General features: G+C 34.6%; 1 protein-coding gene across 8 annotated transcripts in view; it reads right to left on the bottom strand.

Annotated features, from left to right (window-relative positions):
* LOC117328798 (glycine receptor subunit alpha-3-like) overlaps positions 1-27,110 on the bottom strand; it is a 61,771-nt gene that overhangs the window by 16,238 nt on the left and 18,423 nt on the right. For 2 of the 8 annotated variants that reach the window (XM_033886346.1, XM_033886351.1), the window contains exons 1-2: positions 25,229-25,448; positions 20,691-20,786 (exon numbers count right to left, since the gene is read on the bottom strand). The gene's annotated coding sequence lies outside the window, so the exon portion shown is untranslated. Of the gene's footprint in view, positions 1-9,497; positions 9,515-20,690; positions 20,787-25,228; positions 25,450-27,110 lie in introns of those variants that run through there. The other 6 variants (XM_033886348.1, XM_033886350.1, XM_033886352.1 and 3 more) reach the window with 6 other exon arrangements.

Below are 27,110 nucleotides of genomic sequence, written 5' to 3'. Positions count from 1 at the left end.
GTATGTAGGGTAATGTAGTAATTAAGGTCTGACGCCATGTATTTCGTCTATCCATGTGAAAGCCAGAAAATATGTACATGTTAATTATATAGAAATTAATTTGTAAATCTAATAAGCTCAAAGACAAAAGACAAAGAAGTCGCCCATTTTTATGGGGAATCATCAATTCCATTTATAATTATTAAGAAGAATGAAAAATTTAGTAAAGTAAAACCATCATGTGTTATGCCGGCTAACGTAGCCTTAATATGCGCATTAATCTATTCTAAAAGCAGCAGTCATTACGTCACTTTTATATGCCAAAATACATAGAATGCTGCGCACTCGTGAAAAATATCAAAATATTAGCCCCACTCGTGAAATATATTTGGTATTACTGAAGACACTGTTAGATATCCTGTTTATTACATTTTTTATCAACGAAAAACCTACCCCGTATGCTAACTAGGCCTACAGCGATAATTTGTAAACAAAAAAAGTAGTTTCCCCTGTCCAGGTGCTGACATATATGTCGGGCTTTCTGATTGGTCAATCATTTTGGTATTTTCTAATCATTAATTTGATTGGTCAAATCAGCAAAAGTGATATTTTTCACTAGTGAAAAATATCATAAGAATATCACTTTTACAGAATGAATAATTTTTGATATTTCACTGGTAAAAATGTAATAAAGTTTCGCCCGCATATGTTTTTGTTCATATTTTACCAATACAACACTTATCACACATATTATTTCTAAATCGATGCCTTTTCACAGGTATGACTTTGTAAGATTTCCTTTGATAGATGATAATGTAGTTAAGGTGTAAGTTCACAACGTAATGTCATCGAGGTTTCTGTGGATTTATTTAGTTGTCGATAAAATCCATAGAACTTTTAAAGTCATGATAACAACACAAGTAAAATGGCATATAAATATATAGATATGTGCATGTATATATTATATTAAATTATAAATCAGAACAGGTGATGAGTTTAAGTATATCAACAAATATTACTCTTTGAGAGCGTCTCATCAGGAAAATGGTATGTACATTAATAATCCTCATCAAATATATCCTTTTTACATTGTATAATGTTTCCAGCATATGTTTTATTATCAAAATATTTGGATTCATTCGTGTACTCGATGTATTATGCAATATCATGACGTAAACATAGAATACAGGTACTAGATCACGTTTGTATGTCTGAACGTGGTTATCCTTTAAATACATAGTGTTGATGGAAACGGACATTCTCAATGTTCAGAAGAATGGAGGCTCATGCAAGCATACAGCCTAAGAATAAATTTCAAAAACAAATGATTTAATTCTGCAAATGTTTTATATATATATACATTGTATATATAAATATCTAAAATGGTAACAATATTTTCCAGATTATACAGTCAAATCTGTGTATAAAAGACAGCCAAGGGCAAGGCACACACGTCCTTTATGGAGAGGTATCCTTTATATTACTATCGATGAATTCCTTTGTTTATCTAGTTATGTCCATTATAAACGACATTGATATCGAAACCAATTAATGTGATTTTTTAGCCAAAACTCATTATATATTATTGTCTGATGGCAGTGGTAAACATTATATTAATGTACTACTAATGTCATTTAATTATAGGAGCGATTTTGCAAGAAAGCAGTGCCTCTGACAAACGTAATTTATTTTAACAGAAAAATTGCACAAGCAATGTTGACACACGAGTTATTGTACTATACATAGGAAGCATTTGCGATATATACAATGCTTGTAATTAATACATGTTCACAACTGAGATTTATAGCCGATAAAGGGCTCCACTTTGTCATGTGTTGTTTAACCAAAATATCAGAGTCATGTAGAGGTATGTGTTGGCTCTATCTATTTCCTGCTTATCGGAGTAGTCTCAGAATACACGGATTAAATTTAGTCGTTTTTCGTGTTTCGATGTTGTAAGCTTGTAGAAAGTTATTTGATAAATAAAGGTCAGTACACATGGTTATTGTAAATTAATGAGATTTTGTTCATCTATGACATCAACAAGTATACATTACAAAGGTAATAAGGTACCGAGTGCTGTATAAGTCGTCCTGGAAGGATTGGTCAGTGTCCAAGCAATCCGCAGAAAAAGTTCGCCAATACTGGAAAACTCAGCAAATATTGAAAAGGTTGGCAAATATTGAATCACGTGATAAATTTACAAGTTGAAGCGAGAGAACAAGATGGCGGATTGGCAAGGCAGGGCAATCGATGATCTTTTACAAGGCTTCTTAACGGATTTGGCGGTTCCATTGTAAGACACAGATTATGGTGGCAAGTTCATCTACTTTGAAAAAAGGCTATCACAGTAAGTTGACATAATCCGGAAGTAAGATTTATATACCAGGCAATTGACACCCAACACGACCGCAAAGACAGAGCCAGGAAAATGGACACGGAAACATGGCGGGGTTTCCATACACATTACATCGATAATCATTTCCACTTGCAATGCTAATGTGTAATATCAGATAATGTTACGCGATTTGTGCAATGTTTGATAGTATAGTGTCTATTTTCGTTCAACTGTATAATCGAGATGTGTATGGGATGTGTAAAGCATAGTCTAGATGTAAGGTGGTGGTATGATATTGATTTATAACTCCAACGTTACCTGTCGTTGGTGTAAAGTTATAAACTTGTGATGTAACGTGTCGTTGGTGTAAAGTAATAAACTTGTGCTGTAACTTGTCGTTGGTGTAAAGTAATAAACTTGTGCTGTAACTTGTCGTTGGTGTAAAGTCATAAACTTGTGCTGTAACTTGTCGTTGGTGTAAAGTAATTAACTTGTGATGTAACGTGTCGTTGGTGTAAAGTAATAAACTTGTGCTGTAACTTGTCGTTGGTGTAAAGTCATAAACTTGTGCTGTAACTTGTCGTTAGTTTAAAGTAATAAACTGGTGTTGTAACTTGTCGTTGGTGTAAAGTAATAAACTTGTGCTGTAACTTGTCGTTGGTGTAAAGTAATAAACTGGTGTTGAAACTTGTCGTTGGTGTAAAGTAATTAACTTGTGTTGTAACTTGTCGTTGGTGTAAAGTAATAAACTGGTGCTGTAACTTGTCGTTGGTGTAAAGAAATAAACTTGTGATGTAACTTGTCGTTGGTGTAAAGTAATAAACTGGTGATGTAACTTGTCGTTGGTGTAAAGTAATAAACTGGTGCTGTAACTTGTCGTTGGTGTAAAGTAATAAACTAGTGCTGTAAATTGTCGTTGGTGTTAAGTAATAAATTGGTGCTGTAACTTGTCGTTGGTGTAAAGTAATTAACTAGTGCTGTAACTTGTCGTTGGTGTAAAGTAATAAACTAGTGCTGTAACTTGTCGTTGGTGTAAAGTAATAAACTAGTGCTGTAACTTGTCGTTGGTGTAAAGTAATAAACTAGTGCTGTAACTTGTCGTTGGTGTAAAGTAATAAACTTGTGCTGTAACTTGTCGTTGGTGTAAAGTAATTAACTAGTGCTGTAACTTGTCGTTGGTGTAAAGTAATAAACTGGTGCTGTAACTTGTCGTTGGTGTAAAGTAATTAACTAGTGCTGTAACTTGTCGTTGGTGTAAAGTAATAAACTGGTGCTGTAACTTGTCGTTGGTGTAAAGTAATTAACTAGTGCTGTAACTTGTCGTTGGGGTAAAGTAATAAACTGGTGCTGTAACTTGTCGTTGGTGTAAAGTAATTAACTAGTGCTGTAACTTGTCGTTGGTGTAAAGTAATTAACTAGTGCTGTAACTTGTCGTTGGTGTAAAGTAATAAACTGGTGGTGTAACTTGTCGTTGGTGTAAAGTTATAAACTTGTGCTGTAACTTGTCGTTGGTGTAAAGTAATAAACTTGTGCTGTAACTTGTCGTTGGTGTAAAGTAATTAACTTGTGTTGTAACTTGTCGTTGGTGTAAAGTAATAAACTGGTGCTGTAACTTGTCGTTGGTGTAAAGTAATTAACTTGTGTTGTAACTTGTCGTTGGTGTAAAGTTATAAACTAGTGCTGTAACTTGTCGTTGGTGTAAAGTTATAAACTTGTGCTGTAACATGTCATTGGTGTAAAGTAATAAACTTGTGCTGTAACTTGTTGTTGGTGTAAAGTAATAAACTGGCGCTGTAACTTGTCGTTGGTGTAAAGTCATAAACTGGTGCTGTAATTTGTCGTTGGTGTAAAGTTATAAACTTGTGCTGTAACTTGTCGTTGGTGTAAAGTAATTAACTAGTGCTGTAACTTGTCGTTGGCGTAAAGTAATAAAGTGGTGGTGTAACTTGTTGTTGGTGTAAAGTCATAAACTTGTGCTGTAACTTGTCGTTGGTGTAAAGTAATAAACTTGTGATGTAACTTGTTGGTGTAAAGTAATAAACTTGTGCTGTAACTTGTCGTTGGTGTAAAGTAATAAACTTGTGATGTAACTTGTTGGTGTAAAGTAATAAACTTGTGATGTAACTTGTTGGTGTAAAGTAATAAACTTGTGATGTAACTTGTTGGTGTAAAGTAATAAACTTGTGATGTAACTTGTTGGTGTAAAGTAATAAACTTGTGATGTAACTTGTTGGTGTAAAGTAATAAACTTGTGCTGTAACTTGTCGTTTGTCAAAGTTATTTAGCGGTGTTGTTTACACTACGTGTAAGGTAATATGATATGATATTGTTTTATTACTCCTAAACGTTTGATATCATTTGCTGATTTCTTTGATATGCCACAAAATATTAGTTATCTGTTTCACTTCAGAGAATGATGATGGCGTCGAGACGACAGTATAAAGAAAACGTCCCACACGCATGCCAGAAACAGGCTGTGTGTGTGCATTGCCCTTATTTCAAATCCCGACAGTATTCCCTCGCTATCCCTATCCGCATATTACCCATTACGGTAGAAAACGAGGAATAGGCAGATGTCTCTCCAAAGTTAACCTGCGCGTGATTCCTTCTACCGTGTTATTGTTCTAAGTCATGGCAATTGACAATGGAACCAAACCACGCGGTTATAACTTACCATCCACGGATCACTCGTTCATTGCGATAAGGATGTTCAATAAACTAGTCGACGTTCGTGGCAATATGCACTTTTGAATTGCAAAAGTAAAACAGACATTGCATGATTGTAAATCGAGGGAATATTTATAATATAAATTACTTTGATAGCAATGCTCAGATGTTGTTTGTAGCATTTCAACCAATCAATAAATTGCATTCGGTCATCCATGGTTGTATATTCGTTGACTTATAAAAGGAATATCAACTTTAAGATTATGATATTTTCATGAATTCAGAACTCCATCAACGGTATGTGGTTTTTCTATAAGTTAAGTATATTGACATCGCTATCAACATCCTGCACGGGTTTTGTCAAGGTTACAGAAATTCAAAAATAGAACGAAAATTGAATCTGGAACACTCCATATGCGCTTCAGTCTTGCTTTTTGCTCTGTGTGCCAAGGAATTGATTTTGTAACTTTCATATTTATCATATTTGTGTTTTTTGATATTGAATGCTTTATTGCGCAAACAGATATTAAATCTTATATTCATTTTCAATATGAGTTTGTACCTTGGATGTTTTATAACCTCCAATGGCGAACCTATTTTATAGGCTCTGATATTAAATGTTGTATAGGTTTATTTCTCCGTTATATTTGCCACCTCTGTATATCTACATGTAGATGTTCTTTTTACTTGAAGGTCTGCTTTACAAGTCCTTGTTGATTTTAGTTGACACGACTTCACAATAACTACAGTTGTGTGGTCGCACAACGGTACAGAATGGATGGCGTGTGAAAGGTGACTCGCTATAGAAAATATAGGTAATTTTGTATAGTGCAGGCAAATCAGTTCAAGACAAGAAAAATAAAGTTGACGAATGTTTTCCGCCAACTAGTTATTGCCGTACCGATGATGACTACCTGCCGATTTTCAACATACACAGTTCGCTTTTTTTCGCGAATCATTAAAGGTAAGAGAAAGGTTCATTCGTCTTTTGATTATACATCATAGAGTTATATCAATTAAAATAGATGATGATTTTGTCAGGAAATATTTTAGATCCGATGCGATTTATTCAAGTAGTTTCGGGAACGAATTATCACCATATATTACAATTTTCAAAATTAGCTGGATTGCGTTTTAATTATTCACAATTTTAACTAATTGACTGAATTATGGAGTTACTTTCTCTTCTATGATTTAGAATTTAAGTCCAACTTGTTTTCCTAACTTCATTTCCCAATTTCCACGCCTGAACCAATATAACCATTGAGGAGTGAAGGAGGAAACATGTGAACAAACAATAACAAAATTATCACTCTCGTCATCACAGTACATTGACATACGCAAATGATGATATCCAAATAAAAATCATCGACGATAACAAATCAAATTAGCGTAGTGAGAAACAACTGATTTCTTGAGTTCGAAACGTTTGATCCTTAATATCACTGCCGACTAAATGGACCAAACAAGATACAAATCTATTTTTGGTATTTTACATATAATGAGACTATCACTACACCCATATTTTTAGGTACTTTTCATCTGGTTGATAATTGAATAATTATTAATTCTAAATCATTCTTGTGATATATTGTTTAACAGGTTCTTTCGACTAGTTGACCTCTTATTTTACATATTGAAAGTAAAAAGAAAACGCCTATTTACGAACGATGTCACTGTCATTTAAACACGATAACGATGGTCCTAGTTTTCTGCTGAAAAACGTTGTTTTGTTATCCATGAATTCCCTAGGTAATATAAAGAATCATTGTCTTACGACAATGACCGAGATTCCATCGAATCACTGAACAAATTGTAACCAAATGGATCCTTCAGGAAAATACACAGTAGTCTGTTGCGTTGAAGATGCAATTGTATTGAAAGCATTTGAAGCATATTGAAGCATCGAAGTATGCCTACAATGACGTGTGTTCGATGAACTGAATGTATTATCCTCATCCAGACAGATGGCCATGCACATGTATCCAGTATGAAGACAGTGCTGCCCTAGTATATAAACATTTGTTGGATATGGGGTATTTTCTGGCATGTTCTGGTATAGATACTGGAGCAAGGTGATATCGTGCATGTTCTGAAATTTACTTTCTTGTAAGAAAAGTTACGATCCCAAGGCAATAGTCTACTAACTACTCTTTTTCATTTTACAGATAAAGATAAAGGATATTCTATGAAACGTCGCGGTGGACGAGTTGTTAAGGTGTACCGACACCTCATCACTAGCTCTTTAAATGACGCGGACAGTTAATATGTCATTAAACAAAATAAACCAAACCCAATTGAAATAATAATTTAACTTCTTTAATTTTTTCCTTTTTAATCTGATTTACATATTCTAATAGTCTGCTGATAGGGACGGTGTGACATATCCATTTAGCTAAACTCTAAGGCAAACAACTTAGTTAGGGCTCTATAGACATTACTACATACTTATCATCTGGGAGGGTTGTCCAATAAAGGTGTAAGATGAATAGAAAAATGCACGACCAGACCAGAGTTCGAACCCGGGACCTCCGACCACTAGCCGGATGATCTACCAATTGAGCTATCGGGTCCCCGATGATCGACCCGGTCCAGTTCCGCTGCACTCTACACTCCTTTTTTAAGACTTCGACCCTGAAACATAACCACTCACAACCCAGGTTCTGGTATCCCCTTGTCAAGTATTCACCTCACTGGGTTTGGTCATAGGCACCGTCTGTAAGAGGAGGGCGAAAGGTCGAAGGCTTACAGGGTATTTTGTCATAACTCCTTTCTATTACAAGATTTGTTGCCGTTGACCACTCAAAGTGAAAGTTATAGGAGCTGGGGATGCTTCCTTTGAGCTAAAGAACCTTGTCTGTGATTGTCTTTGGAGTAAAGACTTTGTGAAGGATGAGGTAGTATAAAAGTAGATTATAAGGTCACCTTACTAGCGCAGACTTGCGGGACTAGAGATAGGATGTTTGCCTTGAAAGGTCGCTAGTTCAGAGCCCGGCACGGACAGGGTCCTTTTCACTTATTCCTTCCTATTACAAAGGTATTATCTTGCTGATAGTTTAATATGTAGCTTATTGTACACGATATCTTGTACCTTTATCCATGGCAAAAAAACTATTGTGTAAGATTATTTGTAGCAGCCATTGCGAAAATAGTGTCAGCACTATCAGGAAAAACAATAAGCCAGTACACTCGTCCATTGATAAAAGTTTGAGGTGTCAAACTAATGAAGTCATTGGTTTGGTCATTTTCTAATTAACTTACCAATCAGAACCCCTAAAAAGGCTTAACAAAACTAAACTAACCAATCAGAAAATCACCTTACAAAGACAGCAAGTTGGTCGAACGCGTAACTGTCTTCATTTAGTGCGTGTGCTTTTCTTAATACGTTGCATTAATGAACCTGACATCTGTTAATCTCGTCTTTATTCTTCCAGAACGGAAACAATCGCCGCCATGTTTCGAAAACATTTACAGTGCCAAGAAACCAGGAAGTGACAACTAGACTCAACCTTGAAGTGAGAGCGGAACTCTTTATTCCATGAAGAAAGTGCTACTGTGAATCGATTGGCCAAAACAAAACAAAAATAAGTAAAATCCTTGCTTGGTTTACGCGATCGCAATTGTACCGGAATAATTAAAGACGTAGCAATACCATGTAGAAAACGAGAAAAATGATGTGTGCAAACTATTAATAAACGACGATTTACACCATCATCTACCACTTACTTCGATAACGACACTTTAGTAATTCTGTAATTATAGTTCCTACGTTTATTGGTCGATGGGAAATGCGCCTTTCACTTTATTGTCTTATGGAAATTTAGAGTGAGAGAGAATTTTCCAACATATGTTTAGCTAATACTGCATCATACATGAGCCATTAATGTAATACTTTCTTGTAAAATGAAAATAAAACCTACATAACTATTTCGGGAAATAAAACAGAAAATATAAAAGTAGAACATATATTACATCTTTGTTAACTTTTGAACACAATCAGTTGGGAAGAAGATGAATACTAGATATAATCACGCTCCATGTGATCCGGTTACTGTTACCTAAGTAAACAAGGAATTGTTCTCTTCAAAACTGTTCAATAATGACATCACGTGTTATCGATTTAAATCACAACGATAATATATTTTGCACGACATCCTTCGCATTATGAACTAACAATATTGTTCCTAAACACGTTTCAATGGATTACGACGAATGAGTATTAATGTCACGATCATTTTGTGTTATATAACTCGGCCCATGTTCTGATATTTAACAAAGAGACTATAAACAACAGCATTGTAAACACAAACACCGAGAAGATTCATTAGAGCATTGTAAAAACAAACACCGAGAAGATTCATCCTGTCACATTCAGTACAAGGACCGATCGAAAATCCGAAAATTCGTGATTTAACAAATACATTTTCACATTTCATCAAAAAACAAAGTGCAGCATACGTAGCATACAAATATAACAGAGATACATCAAATATTGTGTAGACCTGTTCCTTACCTGTCATTACGTACTACCGACGGTACTGCTCCCGCGAATAGCTGTGTTCTAAACTGCAGCTCTGGGACAATATGCCGGTAACGGCGACGGTTCAAACGAAGATCCACACATATATAAATATGTTGTTATTTATATCTGCTTACCTTAGATATAATTCTTCCGAACTCTGTGATAGTATGTTTATAGTTCATGACATATACATGTACCTACATTCAAATCCCCCAAAGATCCCGCCTGCCTATTTCCGTGCAGTGTGTGAAATCGCACAGCATATGTAAATAAGAATACCTGACTATTTAATCCACTTGATTAAACACACACCTTTCGCATGAAAGAATAACGGAAAGCAGATGTATCAAGTTAATTGGTATGGATAAAAACACTCAGGTTAAATAAACTCAGGCTTATTTTCCTTGGAATGTTTGAAACTCGGTCTTAATTATTTGAAAGCAGTAACAGCTTAGGTTTTAACGGAATCCTTTAATAATCCTGTTGAAATCGTTTCCCATATATGGGATCTTAAAGAAAGGATATTTTTTTATTTTATTTTCACGAGCCGTGCCGAGAAAAAACGAAAGCTTCGAGATTTTAACACATTTAAGATACAATTTAAGAATAACTTGGGGAATTCTGTACATTTTGAAAGTTTGAAAGACACTATGTAGAGGAAAACATAAAAGGAAGAAGTCATTTTATTGCATCATTTTCATATTCATAACAAAACGTCATTGTCCACACTATGACGTCACAATTGACTTCTGACTGACGCAGTTAACGCAAAACGTATCAGGCGATACAACACTTATGACATATGTAAAACTTAGAGGAATAAATATATAATCCTATATTACTGACTAAAATTTGTTTGTTTTAACGTACATATATATGTGTGTGTGTGTATAATATACTGGTAAGAAATGTGTATGTAGGTAGACGGTGTTGTGTTCGCGAAGGTGAATCTCAAAAAAAATTTGGGATGCAAATAAACACATACGGTATTGTTATAAACATACATAGAATTCTTCAAAGATAAAGGTCACATGTGTAAACTATGTTAAAGTGTAATAAAAGTATATTAAAACAATATCACTCATGCCCTTATGTGAGGCAGCATTTTCCCTTGCACTTTTATGTTCTTGTCAATTTCAGATAAGGGGGTAGAGGTGGTCCATGCCAAACAGATCACACACAGACTTAGAAAGTATTAATCAAAACCTTTGAATATAGTGGGAAAAAAATCGAAATTTTGCTTTGTTTTATAAAATGTGATATTTCTTAGTCTGCTACAGTGTACCTCAGTCATTAGTTTACTTTAGACTTAGTGTACCTTGGTCCTTTGTGTACCTTAGTCTTAAGTGTACCTTAGTCCTTAGTGTACTTTAGTCCTTTGTGTAACTTAGTGTACCTAAGTCTTTGTGTACCTTAGTGTAACTTAGTCATAATTGTACATCATTGTACAAATGGTACCTTACACTGCCATAGTCCTTAGTTGATTTTAATTTACCTTAGTATGCCTTAGTCCTTGTAGCTTAGTCTTTACACTACCTTAGTTCTAAGTGTACCTTGGTGTACCTTAGTCCTTAGTGTCCCGTTGTCCTTAGTGCAACTCAGTCCTTAGTGTACCTATTCCCTTAGTGTACCTTAGTCCTTATTGTACCTTATTGTACCTTAGTCCTTAGTGTACCTTAGTCCTTATTGTACCTTATTGTACCTTAGTCCTTAGTGTACCTTAGTCCTTATTGTACCTTAGTCCTTAGTGTACCTTAGTCCTTATTGTACCTTATTGTACCTTAGTCCTTAGTGTACCTTAGTCCTTATTGTACCTTAGTCCTTAGTGTACCTTAGTCCTTAGTGTACCTTAGTCCTTAGTGTACCTTAGTCCTTAGTGTACCTTAGTCCTTTGTGAACTTAATCCTTAGTGTACCTTAGTCCTTAGTGTCGTTGTCATTAGTGCAACACAGACCTCAGTGTACCTAATTCATTAATGTACCTTAGTCCTTAGTGTACCTCAGTCCTTAGTGAACCTTAGTCTTTAGTGAACCTTAGTGTACCTCAGTTTACCTTAGTGTACCTAAGTTTTTAGCGTACCTTAGTGTACCTCAGTACTTAGGGTACCTTAATGTACCTTAGTGTACCTCAGTACTTAGGGTACCTTAATGTGCATTATTCCTTAGTTTACCTTAGTGTACCTCAGCCCTTGGGGTACCTTAATGTACCTTAGTGTACCTCAGCCCTTAGGGTACATTAATGTACCTTAGTGTACCTCAGTCCTTAGTGTACCTTATTGTCCCTTATTCCTTAGTGTATCTTAGTCCTTTGTGTCCCTTGTTGTACCTTAGTAGTTAAATACAAGATATTGTAAAATCATGGTAGTTAAATCTATAACTACATCCAGTGTCTTTAACATTCATTAGTTTAAAAGAGAAATATGTATGAGAGATTACTGATTATTACCTCTTATAACTCATTACACCGTTTGTTCTCTGACATCTCAAATCAAATAGACCAAGGCAAATTCTATGTTGAATAAAAACCTGTGTGATACTAATTAGTTTTCAAAACCATTTTTTTTTTTGTCTTAAACACGAATACAACATTTATGCATTGCTACAAATCATTACGGGTTACGCTTCGGTTCTTTTATCTGTTTGATGCATTACATGCCACAAGCACGCGAGACGTCGTAAAGGTGTATTACCTCACGATCGAAAAGTCATCCGCTCGGTTAGCGATTGTTACAGTTACATATTACATGGTTAATGAAGTAAACACGCATTTGATGTCCCGACATGCCAGTAGAACTTAAGTGAAATATATTGTAGGAAGTCCAAAATATTATCGAGTGACTTCGCTCTTACGAAATACGTATGTGTACTGTGTGGCTAACGCTCACACTCATCATGTACTAGATGAAATCATTGAACATGTTCAAGATCTTCAAACTTGGTGTAGAATACGTATGATTGTGTTGGGTTGTTTTTTTAAATAATGGTAATTTTTTTTTTTTTTTTTTATTATTATTATTTATCTATTTATGTTATGGTTGACCTCCCTCACAACACCAAGAGCCATATACGGACATACACGGAGAAAACACACAAACAAAACACAAAAAGAATGGAAAGACAGGAAAATACGTTAAAGAAATAAAATAGCGTGTTCGTACCCGTAGACCGGATCAATTTTTGGTTTCCTGAATGTCCTGTAACATAAGTAATGGATGGACTAGTTGCATTGTGCTATAAATGCCTGCTTGCTCGTGTCCCGATGTGATGTGCATCACAGTTCGCGTCGCTGGTCTGAGAGCAATGTCCCTGACATCTATGAGTAGAGAGTACTCTTTGAACAACGGCGCCCTTATAATGTATATTCGCTAGCAAAAAGGCAGCTAAGCCACTGGGAAATCGTCTTAGTGAACGGGTCTCCTCCAGAACGTAGTCCCAAGTGACACCAACAGACTAGGCAATTAGAATCATGTAGGCTGAATTTGTACTGCATGAGAATCAGAGAGTTGGTGGCTTGTTCAGTAAACATTCAAATGATGGTCAATATCAATGGTATTTATGAAATGCCTGATGCAGTTCCGCAACCCCTTATTGATTTCGTGAAAAGCCGTCTAGAATGGTGAACGTTATTGTCGAAGTATTTAGGTCAGAGAGGTTTTGCATTGTAATTCAAAATCATGTTATCTCGCCATTTCAGACATCAAAGTCGCATGCGTGTTATTTACACAAACAAACAAAATATATAGATATAAATAGCATTCAAAGATCAGCGTAGATTTCGGCAAAACCGTATTTCAGGAAACTTTGAAACAAAACACACAAATAATTGTTATCTAGTGAGCTGATAATGTGAACATGAAGAAAATGGATAGGATTCCAAATATCGAAAGTTCTAAAGAGATGTATCGGCGACATAAGGTGTAAAGAGAACTCATATTAATGCTTCATCATTGAATCAATTTAACAAAGTTGTAAAAAATAAGTCAGAATATCGAAAGAAACAGTTTTCATTGTACTTCGTATAATTATGTCACTAGTTCTTTTATACGGATAATATGATGTAATTAAACTGCAATTATAACTTTATGTTTATACAAAATATACTACATTAAGGTTGTTTTGATTGTAACAAATACGTGACCATGAGATTGTATAGTTTGTTACACACACGAGGTTATGATAAAAAGTTGATTGATGTAATATAAATATACAGCATAGTTCCATATCACACCACGTGTTCCCATTTGGATGATATATACATGTATTTACAAGACGGATGTCGTCGCTGAAGCATAATAAACTTGCCCTATCATCTAACACCTTATCATCCTCATCCATTTTCAATGATATCTAAATTTGTATTTTAAGAATTACGATCTGGTTTACATGATAGTTTTCACTACTTGGAAGGGAACATGGACATGAATGTAAGATTGCGGACGGGCTCCCAGACTTCAGATATCCTTACTCACTCCACAGACAGTAGGAAAATAGTGTGTCTAAAACAGCAACCAAAGCAGTCACTTTATCGTAGCAAAGACTATCAATATAACCACCCAAACAAATCGTATTTAGCGACATGTACTGGAGGTTATGTACCTGTTATCTGTAAATCTTATCTAGAGTCAAGGCATATACTGGACGTTAGAAATATTTTACTTATAAATCGCATCACACTGTTTCCTAAACATTATCACTTCATACCAGAGTTATACAATAACACGATACATCAAGTTTTGAGACAGTCATTGCCGTAATGTTAATCCGTTTAGTTTAGTTTAGTTTATTCAACTTGAAGCCTTACGGCTCATAAGTATAACATAGAAGCATCAACATACACATATATACAATACGTAACTAATTGTTATAGAGGATGAACAAAACAGTAGGCGTAACTGGTGAAAAGCATCCGAAAACATTGATTTTAACAACAAAAACACAATCAGAGTATTCAGGGGGGTGGACAAAACAATAAACATAAATGGAGACAAGTACCTTAAGTCATTAATAAAAAGTAAATAATACAGTTTGTAAGAGTAGATAGATAGTAGTTACCAAACAATAGGTATAACTAATATAAGTATATAGGATTTTTCAAATGCAAATATATACTTCGTGAGCATAATTACATGATTAACAAACAATATATATAAATAGATATAGAGATAAGTAACTAACATCGTTAATACAACACTAAATACAAAGTGTACATAATTTAGATGAATAGTTAGGGTATGAACAAAAAATAGGTATAGCTGGAGATAAACACGTACAAACGATATTGATCTATACTAAAGGTTGGAATCCCGACCGTAGTAACCAGCTTGACTGTAAATATTTTCCAAGATTACATAACTCTTTTTTATCCGTACACCGACGAATCCTAGGATGACCTGCTTAATGTAGTTCTATATTCCATATTTTACATACTACTATTGCATGTATGCATACTATTTAAATGGGGTTTTAACGTGTGTGTCTGTTATAAAATCATTTAGCATGCAAAACACAAACAACCCTTTATTAATCAATAACCTATTATTTCACTGACGTCCCAATACACGGTGATTGGACTGTCCAGCCGCTATAGAATTGTATTATATGCCAGGAAGATTCTCGTCTATAGATTCACTTCATGTTAGATTAATGGCAACCTAAACTCTCTAAAGGACTTGCCTGGCGTCTTAGTTAGTATGACCAGTCGCATTTCCTTTTGTCTCTTTTTTCAGTTGAGTTTATGGTAAAAATCGATTTGGTTTGTTTTTTCTGTCGCCAAGGTCATGTTACGGCTCGATCTTTAACGTTTTTAATGATATCATCTAATCGGTGTCTTTATAAACTTTTCTGTCTTTTTGTAGACGTCACAATGACATCAATGTAATTTAACCTTGAAGTCGATAAAGCTTTCAATCGACGTCTTTATCAGTCTTACTTACATGGTTACGTAAGTATATATATATATACATGTATATATCTAAACACTTTTCTTTGTGTCTTATTGTATATATCCACTATTAAAAGGATATTGAAATGTTTGTATCTTTTCATCATTTGAGATTTGACACATAATAAATACATCAAGCCAAATTAGAATTTACTTCACAGGATGGTTGCATGATAGGTAAGGGATATTTTTTGGATATTATTTTTCCTTCTCGATATCTCTTTTGATACTGCCTCTCAGGACGGGGCAAACCAAAGACTGTATAATTGGTACTACCCTGTCTGACCAGGACAAACCAAAGACTGTATAATTGGTACTACCCTGTCTGACCAGGACAAACCTAAGACTGTATAATTGGTACTACCCTGTCTGACCAAGACAAACCAAAGTCTGTATAATTGGTAATACCCTGTCTGACCAAGACAAACCTAAGACTGTATAATTGGTTCTACCCTGTCTGACCAAGGCAAACCAAAGACTGTATAATTGGTACTACCCTGTCTGACCAAGGCAAACCAAAGACTGTATAATTGTTACTACCCTGTCTGACCAAGGCAAACCAAAGACTGTATAATTGCTACTACCCTGTCTGACCAAGACAAACCAAAGACTGTATAATTGTTACTACCCTGTCTGACCAAGACAAACCAAAGACTATATAATTGGTACTACCCTGTCTGACCAAGACAAACCAAAGACTATATAATTGGTACTACCTTATCTGACCAAGACAAACCAAAGACTGTATAATTGGTACTACCCTGTCTGACCAAGACAAACCAAAGACTGTATAATTGGTACTACCCTGCCTGACCAAGACAAACCAAAGACTGTATAATTGGTACTGCCCTGTCTGACCAAGACAAACCAAAGACTATATAATTGGTACTACCCTGTCTGACCAAGACAAACTAAAGACTTTTCAATCTTTCATTCATGTCCGTGTTCCCTTCCAAGTAGTGAAAACTATCATGTAAACCAGATCGTAATTCTTAAAATACAAATTTAGATATCATTGAAAATGGATGAGGATGATAAGGTGTTAGATGATAGGGCAAGTTTATTATGCTTCAGCGACGACATCCGTCTTGAAAATACATGTATATATCATCCAAATGGGAACACATGGTGTGATATGGAACTATGCTGTATATTTATATTACATCAATCAACTTTTTATCATAACCTCGTGTGTGTAACAAACTATACAATCTCATGGTCACGTATTTGTTACAATCAAAACAACCTTAATGTAGTATATTTTGTATAAACAAAGTTATAATTGCAGTTAAATTACATCATATTATCCGTATAAAAGAACTAGTGACATAATTATACGAAGTACAATGAAAACTGTTTCTTTCGATATTCTGACTTATTTTTACAACTTTATTAAATTGATTTAATGATGGAGCATTAATATGAGTTCTCTTTACACCTTATGTCGCCGATACATCTCTTTAGAACTTTCGATATTTGGAATCCTATCCATTTTCTTCATGTTCATATTATCAGGTCACTAGATAACAATTATTTGTGTGTTTTGTTTCAAAGTTTCCTGAAATACGGTTTTGCAGAAATCTACGCTGATCTTTGAATGATATTTATTTCTCTCATATCTCGCCATGTTGGATAGAGTTTGCCCATGTAAGATAGCTATGTAAGATAAATCTATCTTACATAGCATTTCACGCGCGCGGAGTAATCTCCGTTCAAGGGGGACAACTCTCACAACGTCGTCTGCTTGTGTTTACACCCGACAGTCCTTATCGTCAGTGTCGGTTTTGAAACGTTGGACTTAACTATAAAAATACATACATTCTTAGATAAATATATATCATATCAGCAGTAAACCAATAGGGCTACACGGTTAAACGATTAGACATTTCATCTGAGCGAACATATAACTCCGTTACTGTAGACTAGGCCTACAGGCCTGTTGTAACAGTTAACAGTAGTACAGACTGGCCTACCCGACAGATTTGTCATTTGTCATTAAAAAATGTAAACACACACAATCACCTGGCAATGACAGGAAGTAAGATAAAAGCCATACATAAAAAAAATATAAAAAAGAAAATGTCAAACACCACAACCTATGAAATGGTCAAACAAAGACATGATACTTAATCATGCATTTCAGTTGAAGTGCCTGTACCACAGATATGAATATAGCTCAATATAATTGAAAAGCTGTGCATATTAAATGTCGAAAGGTATTGCGCTAAGGAGTTTTGTAAAAAAAAAAAAAAAAAATACAGCACATACATTTATCACTTATAGCGTATTGAATTTCTTAAAAAGTGGATCTACTGGTAATAATGCACCTAAAACTAGTTCCCGTTTGAAATTATAATTATAATTGTTTGTGTCACGCAGACACTCTTCTATACACCTATCAAACTACACAATATTTATATGTCATTTCTGAAAGAAAATTAAAAGACCAAGACAAACCAAAGACTGTATAATTGGTACTACCCTGTTTGACCAAAACAAACCAAAGACTATACAAACCATGGCCTTTTTAATTGATGATAACTCTGTCACTGACCAAAACAAACCAAAGTCTGTATAATTTGTACTACCTCTGTCACTGACAAAGACAAACCATGGCCTGTTTAATTGATGATAACTCTGTCACTGACCAAGACAAACCTAAGTCTGTATAATTTGTACTACCTTTGTCACTGACCAAGACAAACCTAAGTCTGTATAATTTGTACTACCCTTGTCACTGACCAAGACAAACCTAAGTCTGTATAATTTGTACTGCCTCTGTCACTGACCAAGACAAACCTAAGTCTGTATAATTTGTACTACCCTTGTCACTGACCAAGACAAACCTTAGACTTTATGATTGATGATACCTCTGTTACTGTCAAAGACAAACCATGGTCTGTTTAATCGGTACTAACCCTGTCACTGTACAAGACAGACAAAGGTCTACATGATTCTCCAGATTATCGCGATGTGCTGCCACTACAGCAATGTCTACATCTTTGCAGTTTGTTGGCAGTTTGGTATTCATTATTTTACATATCTTAGTGTGCTTTTGATTGTTTATTTTGTTTATTGTTATTTTGTAAGACTTATTGTAATGAAATAGATGGTTTATCTACATTTACTCACATATCGTCTATTCGCTGTATTCCGTACAAAATACTTGTATAAGTTGCTACTGTTTTTGTTGTTGATGATGTTATTGTTGCTGTTTGTTGTTGTTATTGTTGTTGCTTGGTAGTGGTGGTGGCGCCGGCGGTGTTGGAGGTAGTTGTGTTGCATTCAAATTTGACTGTCAGTATGAAATATAACGCAATTCATATAAATGTAAACCGAAATGATATTGTAAACTATTTCTTTTAATATTTATGAATTGGAATTAAAAGTGAATTGACAAGATGGTAATTATATACCTTCCTAAAAATATTGAACAAAGTTCCTTAAGAATGCTAGGCAATACGACAAGATGCTTATTAAGCGACATTATAGAGCACGCGATTTTATACAACTTTTATACAATAAAGTTAAACACACGCCAACAAAAATGTGACTGTGAAAAGGATTGCATAACTTTAGCTTGCACACTCTACCAGGTAGGATGATTTATGTTGCTAATGTGAAAAGGGAACTGATCAATCGTGAAATGATTAATTATAATAAGAACAGGGTACAATAGCTCAAGTTCACGGTTATGTGTTCCTTTCTATAACTATATATTCACAGCGTTCATTGGAACACTTATCAATCATAAAACGGTAGATGTATTAGGAAACAACCAACTAATTGAAAAAATGACTTTTGAAACACCCCCTGTGTATAGAAAGTTGAGTTAAGGATAAAATGTCTGGCAGCCACTGATTGGCCAGTATATTATGTATTAGTAATATTTATATATATTTATAAGTTAAAAAAGATATGTTGCCTGATAGGTAACTATCCTTAGGAAATGTTGATTTAATGTTTTTAAAAGTTTAGGTCAAAATAATTCACAGGTAAACATTTCAGATTTTTTAGAATTTTTACTGGGTATCACCTATTTTCAAAATGGCTACCCTGGAAAAAGTTTGAGGTGAAGGTGTAATATGAGACCGTAAACTTTTGTTATAAACCATTATTGTCATATTGAATTCAAGAATTTTAATGATTTACTCTAAAACGTTAACACTAAAGTCTATGGAAAAACAATTGGTTGGTTGGTTGATCCCTATTAGTCACAGTAATAGTTGACTCCCTCCCTCCCAGTTGCTATCAGTAACTGCTCTGTCACTCGGAAGCACGTTTGTCAACTCATTACATATAAGAACATTAATATGTCATATATTTCATATGTCAACAAAAAATATGTTTAAAGAATTTGTTTTTAGACAATTTAAGAATACTGTACAACATAAATACGATTAAAGACTCGTTAATTACAAATGTGATGTCTGTATAATATAGAAATTGTCCTAATGTTCATTGGGGTATTTGTGAGAACATTTGTCGGTATATATTTAACGTCCGTTAAATTTAATAAATAAAACTCCGCCTCATGTTGCATACACTGCTTTCGGGCGTTAATACCTCCGTAGGTACTGCTACACATATCACATCAACAATTAGGAATTCATACGCAACATATCATAATTCTGTATCAAATCGCACTTGACAAGAATAATGAATAAAACATATATTGCCATAGTAACAGTAATACGACTCGGCTAAGGTTCGTGTAGGTCAGTTTCATTCCGTAACAGCTTTTCTGATGTTTGATTGAAATGTACGAGACAGATCATTTATTGCCAATCAAGAGATAAGATCCTAAAATCTCAATTTGTTAATGTCACTAAATGTATATTACCGATCAGAAAACCAGTACTGCCAATGTGGTGAGCCGACACCACAGAAAAAGTTATAGGATTCTAGATCGTGCATGCAACGGATATATACACATGTATAGATAATGTCTCCATTCTGAATATAGCGTGCTTAATATGTAAGTGAAATAGAGACAATGGTCACTTTCTGTTTACATAAAACAGAGAGACCCGCTCAGAAACATCACATTGTTACCTACTACATAAAGAAATGTAATAAATTCGAATGAATGTGACGTCTTCCAAAATGAATATCCTATTTTTAAGATGAATTGAAGCCGGGTGGTAGAAGGGGAATAATGACAACCTGTTCTAGATAACATAGCACACAGAAATGACACGTGGAAAATTAGATCGAACATGACTATAATAAAATTGTACTTACTGTTAGGCCTGTAATGTTTGTCTAGGAGGTTTTCTAACAGTCCGGTCGGTCGTGTGAAAAGGATCCCGGGACGTCATCGTCACCATACACCCCTACCTGAAAATGACATGTAAATATTGTGTAGTTTGATAGGTGTATAGAAGAGTGTCTGCGTGACACAAACAATTATAATTTCAAACGGGAACTGGTTTTAGGTGCATTATTACCAGTAGATTCACTTTTTAAGAAATTCAATACGTTATAAGTGATAAATGTATGTGCTGTATATTTTTGTTTACAAAACTCCTTAGCGCAATACCATTCGACATTTAATATACACAGCTTTTCAATTATATTGAGCTATATTCATATCTGTGGTACAGGCACTTCAACTGAAATGCATGATTAAGTATCATGGCTTTGTTGTGCCATTATTTCTCAATTGAATGTACTTTGTATAATAATGTTCAGTTAGCTCCAACATGATAAGTATATTGGACGTCAGATTTAGTCGTTTGTTCTGTACAACTATCAGTGATTTGATCAATGCAGGCTGTTGAAAGTATATAAGGATAATGTGGAGTTACTGTGATTCGTATAATGATGTATCAACACATATACAATGTAGCAAGGGTATTCAGTGAAAATACTGATATACTGTGATACAAATCGCACCAATCGCAAGACACGTCACATATTATTCAACCATGATGAAACCAAATATTGGGTAAACTGCCATCTTCCCGAGGTATAAAATGATGTTTTTGAGATTGAATTTAATTGGCTAAAAACAATTGTCTTCGAAAATCAAAACATGATTTCATTGATCAAGATTATTAGGAACGGTAACATATATTTTATGTTCTCTTCAAGAAATAAGACATATATCATATATATATCATATCTTGAAAATTTTACTCGGACATTTCATAGAGTGAAATAATCATGCAAGTTTTCTTAAAAACAGGGACAGAGATACGACTTAAATGATTTAAACAATGCAACTTATTTCACCAAGCATTCAGGAATAATTAGACGAATGTTAACTCTTGATATCGGCTATAGTGTAATTAGAAAAATATGTCTACCATCCTGATGAAAGCAGATCACCAAAAGAATCAGATTAGATATTATATATTTTTTAGACTACACAGTTCGTACATTGCGTACACAGTTTGAGGGACGACTACATAGTTTAATATAACATTTGGTATAACTTAAAATGTCGGATTGATACTTATATGATAACATTATCCAAATACGTCATTGTCATCCGAATTGTTGCCGATGTTCTTTACTTCAACGTGAAGCTATGTGTTCATTCCAGCTCTTTGTCTTTGACTGTGTACTTGCTTGATTGGCATGGTAACTTTAAGTAGGTTATTTACCAACGTGTGACTCGCCCAGTAAATGTTTTCACAACAATCCAACTTAACGTGCATAATTCGGTATGTATGAGAATGAAAAACAACATTAGTTGTGCGATGTATGTTCTTTTATCTTTCACAATCACATTAATTATGCGCTCATCACATTGCAGCATATACATAAATTGCAATTTGCATGAAGGAGAGACTTTATCATTCTGAGTACGAAAACGTGCGGAAAATTACAAATCAAAGGAGCTTACACACGTAGGTAAAACTTGAATGTCCTTTACCTACAGCTGTTAATAGAAGCCGTATAAACCACACTGTATCACATTACAGTACCAAAGTAGCATGGCATAGATAACCTCAAACTGCGTTTTAACAATCGTGATACCTTTTCTACGTTGATAGGTCAAACTACACAGTATAACATTACAGAGCTAGTACCTAACTCGTGTAGATACCAGTAGGTTCTTATTTCCTACACTTCTGTGTAATATAAAACCATTTATATCCTCGTCCAACATTTGTTATGCATTTATATGCAACAAAACATTAACTATATGAAACACATTGCGTTATTCGATATTCATTATAAGAATTCTGTACATAAAGGCGTTACTCTATAAGGTACAGGTGTATGTTGGTAGCCGTTTGCTGTGTTTAGAACAAAATCATGTATTATGAGACAGTCTATAGTGAGTGATATTCTGTAGGCCTAGCACTATTAATGTTTTCGTTAAGGTTCTCATCGGCGATCTTTATTGGCGGAATTTAGGTTGAGAAATGTCATACATCAGTGACCAAACGCCAAATCCTTTTATACGTAAAGATACTTATTTGTGGAAAATGCTGCTAAGTTTATCAGATATTTTGTGTAAAAATCAGGAGAAAAGATGAGATTATTTTTTTATGGATTTCAGTTTTATGTGATAACAATGTATCCTTTAATATCAATTGGACCCGAGACAATAATTAGCTGTAAAGTAATGCCTTTAACCAAGTTCGCACCGTTACCTTTATTTAGTTGATTAAAATACATTATGTATGAATAATCAGCAAGATATCTCTCCATACAAAGATAAAAAAAAATATGAAAATGAAAATTTTTCGCAAGTATCGGCAAATTGATCTTAATTATTTATCATATTAAATTATTTGCAAAAATACTACAGCAGCGTTTTAACAGATAACTGCTGACATCGAATATTGAACGTTAAACGATCGTCATCATTTCCATCGGGGAATACGTATCCCTTTGAGTGATAAGAATAGTGATATACTGAATATAATATTCGGGTTACGCTGTCACTACATCTATTGTCTGGGTTATGGAGCATGGATATAAGATTTTAAATGAGATTTCATTTTGAATTCCAACGATCAAAGAGAATACTTCTACTTTCCCGGATGTTGATCTCATTCATTCCGCTTGTCCCATACATAGTAAAGATGTTCCTTTTATTTAAATCACTGTTTTGTAAACACCTAAATAGTTTATCTCACAAAAAAAACATCTTAACTATATCCTTTTATTTCATAATGCCTTTGATTTCCCTTAACTATACGCATAAGCTATATTTCGAACTATTGCACGGCTAAAATGACTATTGCACGTTCACGTGCGAACTATTGAACACTTCGTGGTACCGGTAATCGACCGATGTTCTATTGCAAGAGTCGAGGGCCGAGTGCAAAAGAACATCGGTCGATTACCTGTACCGAGGGTCTAATATTCTGGACTATTGAACAGACATCCGTGATATAATTGTATAATATAACACAACTATGACAAACACTAGCATACCGACTCAAACACTAAGGAGATATTATTAGGTGTTACATGGTGATAAGCGTCATTTACTTCACTGACGGTGCGCGACATGTTAACTTACGTCAAACTCGGGTAATATTATCATATAATAACCGGGAAGGTGACAACGGAACCACCAGAAATTTAAACCTGCATTGAATATATCTAGCTTAAAATCGCACAAAGATATAAAAACGTTTATGATAATATCAGGTCTATCAGAAAACATTCGGACGTTCCCCTTAAACTGAAATATCTCAAAAACTTGTGCCATTACTTGTTCTGTGATTAATCGACATTTATCCAGGAATTTGTGATACTTGACATCGATATTGAATCATTTGTGATACACAAACACTTGTTTGGTTATATTATCTAACGTACTATCAACAACCATGGTCGTAAAGAAATACAGGCTCTGTATGTGGGCTTCATGCGTATGAAGAGTGCGTTTTCAATTGTGAATCGCGGAACTGATGGTGACCTTATAGTGCTACATTATTGAAGTATACTACCGAAACACTGCATTTGTAAGGATGGTACTATCTATTAATCAAAACAATCTTATACCAAATAATGACATATGTTAAGATATACCACCAAATTTACGATTATTACGGTAAAATGCTCAATCTGAATTACTTAGGAGTTACAAAAGGTGGTGCTCCAATTTAATCGAATGGTTTTTACAATGTAAAACCTTAGTAAATCATATCTTTTTCTGTATACGAAACATTACAGAATTTGTACAGCTCAAGCCTTCACTGGTAGATGTTAAACATAAGGGAACACACGCGACATGATTTTGATTCTACAAGATACACCTATGTTTGTAATGGATGACCCCCTCCACTAAAACCAGACAGCTGTTTTGACGTAAGATGAAAAGTAGTGTCTCTCTAAGAGAGAACCTGGTATTAGTGTTGGGAAATAATCACACGTTATTCACACAGTCTGTAATGTTTAGATATACACTGTACTATATAAGAAATGTAAATATGCCTCGCCGACGAACAGGCCTCTTGGTCTGAAGTACAAATATTATCGTAAGGGTAACGGCAGTAGAGAAAGTGTAATACTTAATACACAAAACGATTACAAAATTTTATTATTGTAATCTTTATTGGAGACCCGTCTTTCGGAATAAACATGATCATAATCACATTGCGAGTAGGAACTACAAACATAAGAATTTAATAAGAAATAAAATAATTGTTTCCGTTAGCTATGTATTCGGCTTAAGAAAACCGTATTTGATAGCTCTTTAACATATTCGGTTTTTACTATCGGTAATTCACTATTAGATAAATAGCCTGATTACATATGAGATACATTCATGCATGTCTGCTGGAAAGAAGATAACATTATAAACATACCTTATGGATGAATGTATCCTACATCCAAAATCATACTATCGTTATAGGGAAAGATTGAAGATCTTCTGTCCCCGTCCTGACCACAGTGACACCGATTAGTGGAGCCTAACACATATATTGGTATACCAATGCGTCTACACAAACAGAGGAGGTATGCTGAGGAATACTTTGGTCTACAGACATTAGGTATGCATCAATCACTGGGCAACCATTAGTGTAGATAGATCTTAAATCGGACCATGTGTTAACGCTGAGCGTTCAGCAAAGATGGGATGTAGATTACTACCTAAGTAATGCTCCCAAATTAATGCTCTCTTGTTAAAATACCCACGACCTACTTATATACAGTACAGTCTAGGAAAAATATACACGGTTTACTCAAACAACTGTACTGTAGTATAATGCAATGTGGTAAAATAAGCTACAAAATACACATTCAATGCAATAGTATAGCCATAAGATAAAACCTTTTGTAAATACTACGGATACAAAATAAACCACAGATTAATAAAAGCGTAAGGGTAGTTTAAGAAAACGACACTGTTTAGCGCAAGTAAAGGAAGATATCTGAATCGACTTCCCTTCAGAACAGTAGAATCGACTTGTATAGTGCCATCTCAGTGTGCATATGTTACAGTGAGTGTAGACGAGAAGACTTGTTGGTTTGATTAAAGTCGCGTACACATACATATGTTTCGCTGGTTATTTGTCTGCTGAAGGTGACAGTGTTGACACCGAAATGCCACGCTCCAAGCAAACACTGGTTGTAATGTATACCAAATTATATTCCAAAAGATTGTAGGTTTGTAGGATAACGTTAAACCTAATTTACCATTCGCTAAGATCAAAATGCGATACTCAAAATGTTGATCGAAAATGGATTTCATAAAGATGTAACAAATAATTTGGTTTTAATGGCATTAATTGTGTTTCGCTAGAGGTCATTTAGACAGGAAACTATCATACCTATCTGAACAGATAGTGGGGTGTCATCAAGTTCATGCTCTTTTACTCTCTTGTTTATAGTAAGGTTTCAAATTAATCATAGTCTTATGTTACATGATAAATGCTATAGTTTTTTTAAAGCGATACGAATATCCGTGAACTGACTAGACTTGTGAGATCGCGTGGTCAGTTGATCCCGGATTTGTATTCATTTCATTCGTTTATTTTTTTTTTTTTTTTTTGTTGCTACTCTGGAGGAAACAGCATATTATACATTTCACATTTGGAAGCTCTGATTTTAATTCACAAGCATCAGACTATCTCCTCAATACGTCAATATGACACAAAAATGCTTCGGCAGAAAACTGATAAATAGTATAGAAATGAGATAAATATGCAGCGTTAGCACAAAATAAATTTGATTATATCCAATAGTATCAGCTAATTCATTACGTCAATATACCATAGCAATGCTACGGCACAAAACTGATAAATAGTATGGCAATGAGATAAGTGTAAGGCGTTAACACAGATGAATGTGATTAAATCCAATAGTACCAGCTAATTCATGACATTAAGAAAATAAAACTAGGCGTCTTCAAATATATAATTTTCAATTGTATTTTCCCGATAATTTGATTTTTGGAGACATGTCAGAGACACCTGTACATTTTTTGTTGACACGTCTCTGTGATATTCGCGTGTTAAATATAACACCAGTTCTGTGATAGTTTAAAATAGCTTCACTAATGGTAGTATTTAACATTGGTATAATACCAATACCATGTGTCCAATAGTCTACCATCAATCTTTATTTTGACAGAAAGCTGACAGCGATTGTTTTCTTAGAAGGAATAGCTTGAACATTTAGAATCTGACATTAAAGCGAATCTCTCGTGCTCCGTTTACAAGCTTTGATTGTGGTGCTTCATGTCCT

This window comes from Pecten maximus, chromosome 6 (genome assembly GCF_902652985.1).
Source record: "Pecten maximus chromosome 6, xPecMax1.1, whole genome shotgun sequence".
In the NCBI taxonomy this organism is placed as follows: Eukaryota; Metazoa; Mollusca; class Bivalvia; order Pectinida; family Pectinidae; genus Pecten; species Pecten maximus.
This window is presented reverse-complemented; position numbering and strand designations above follow the sequence as displayed.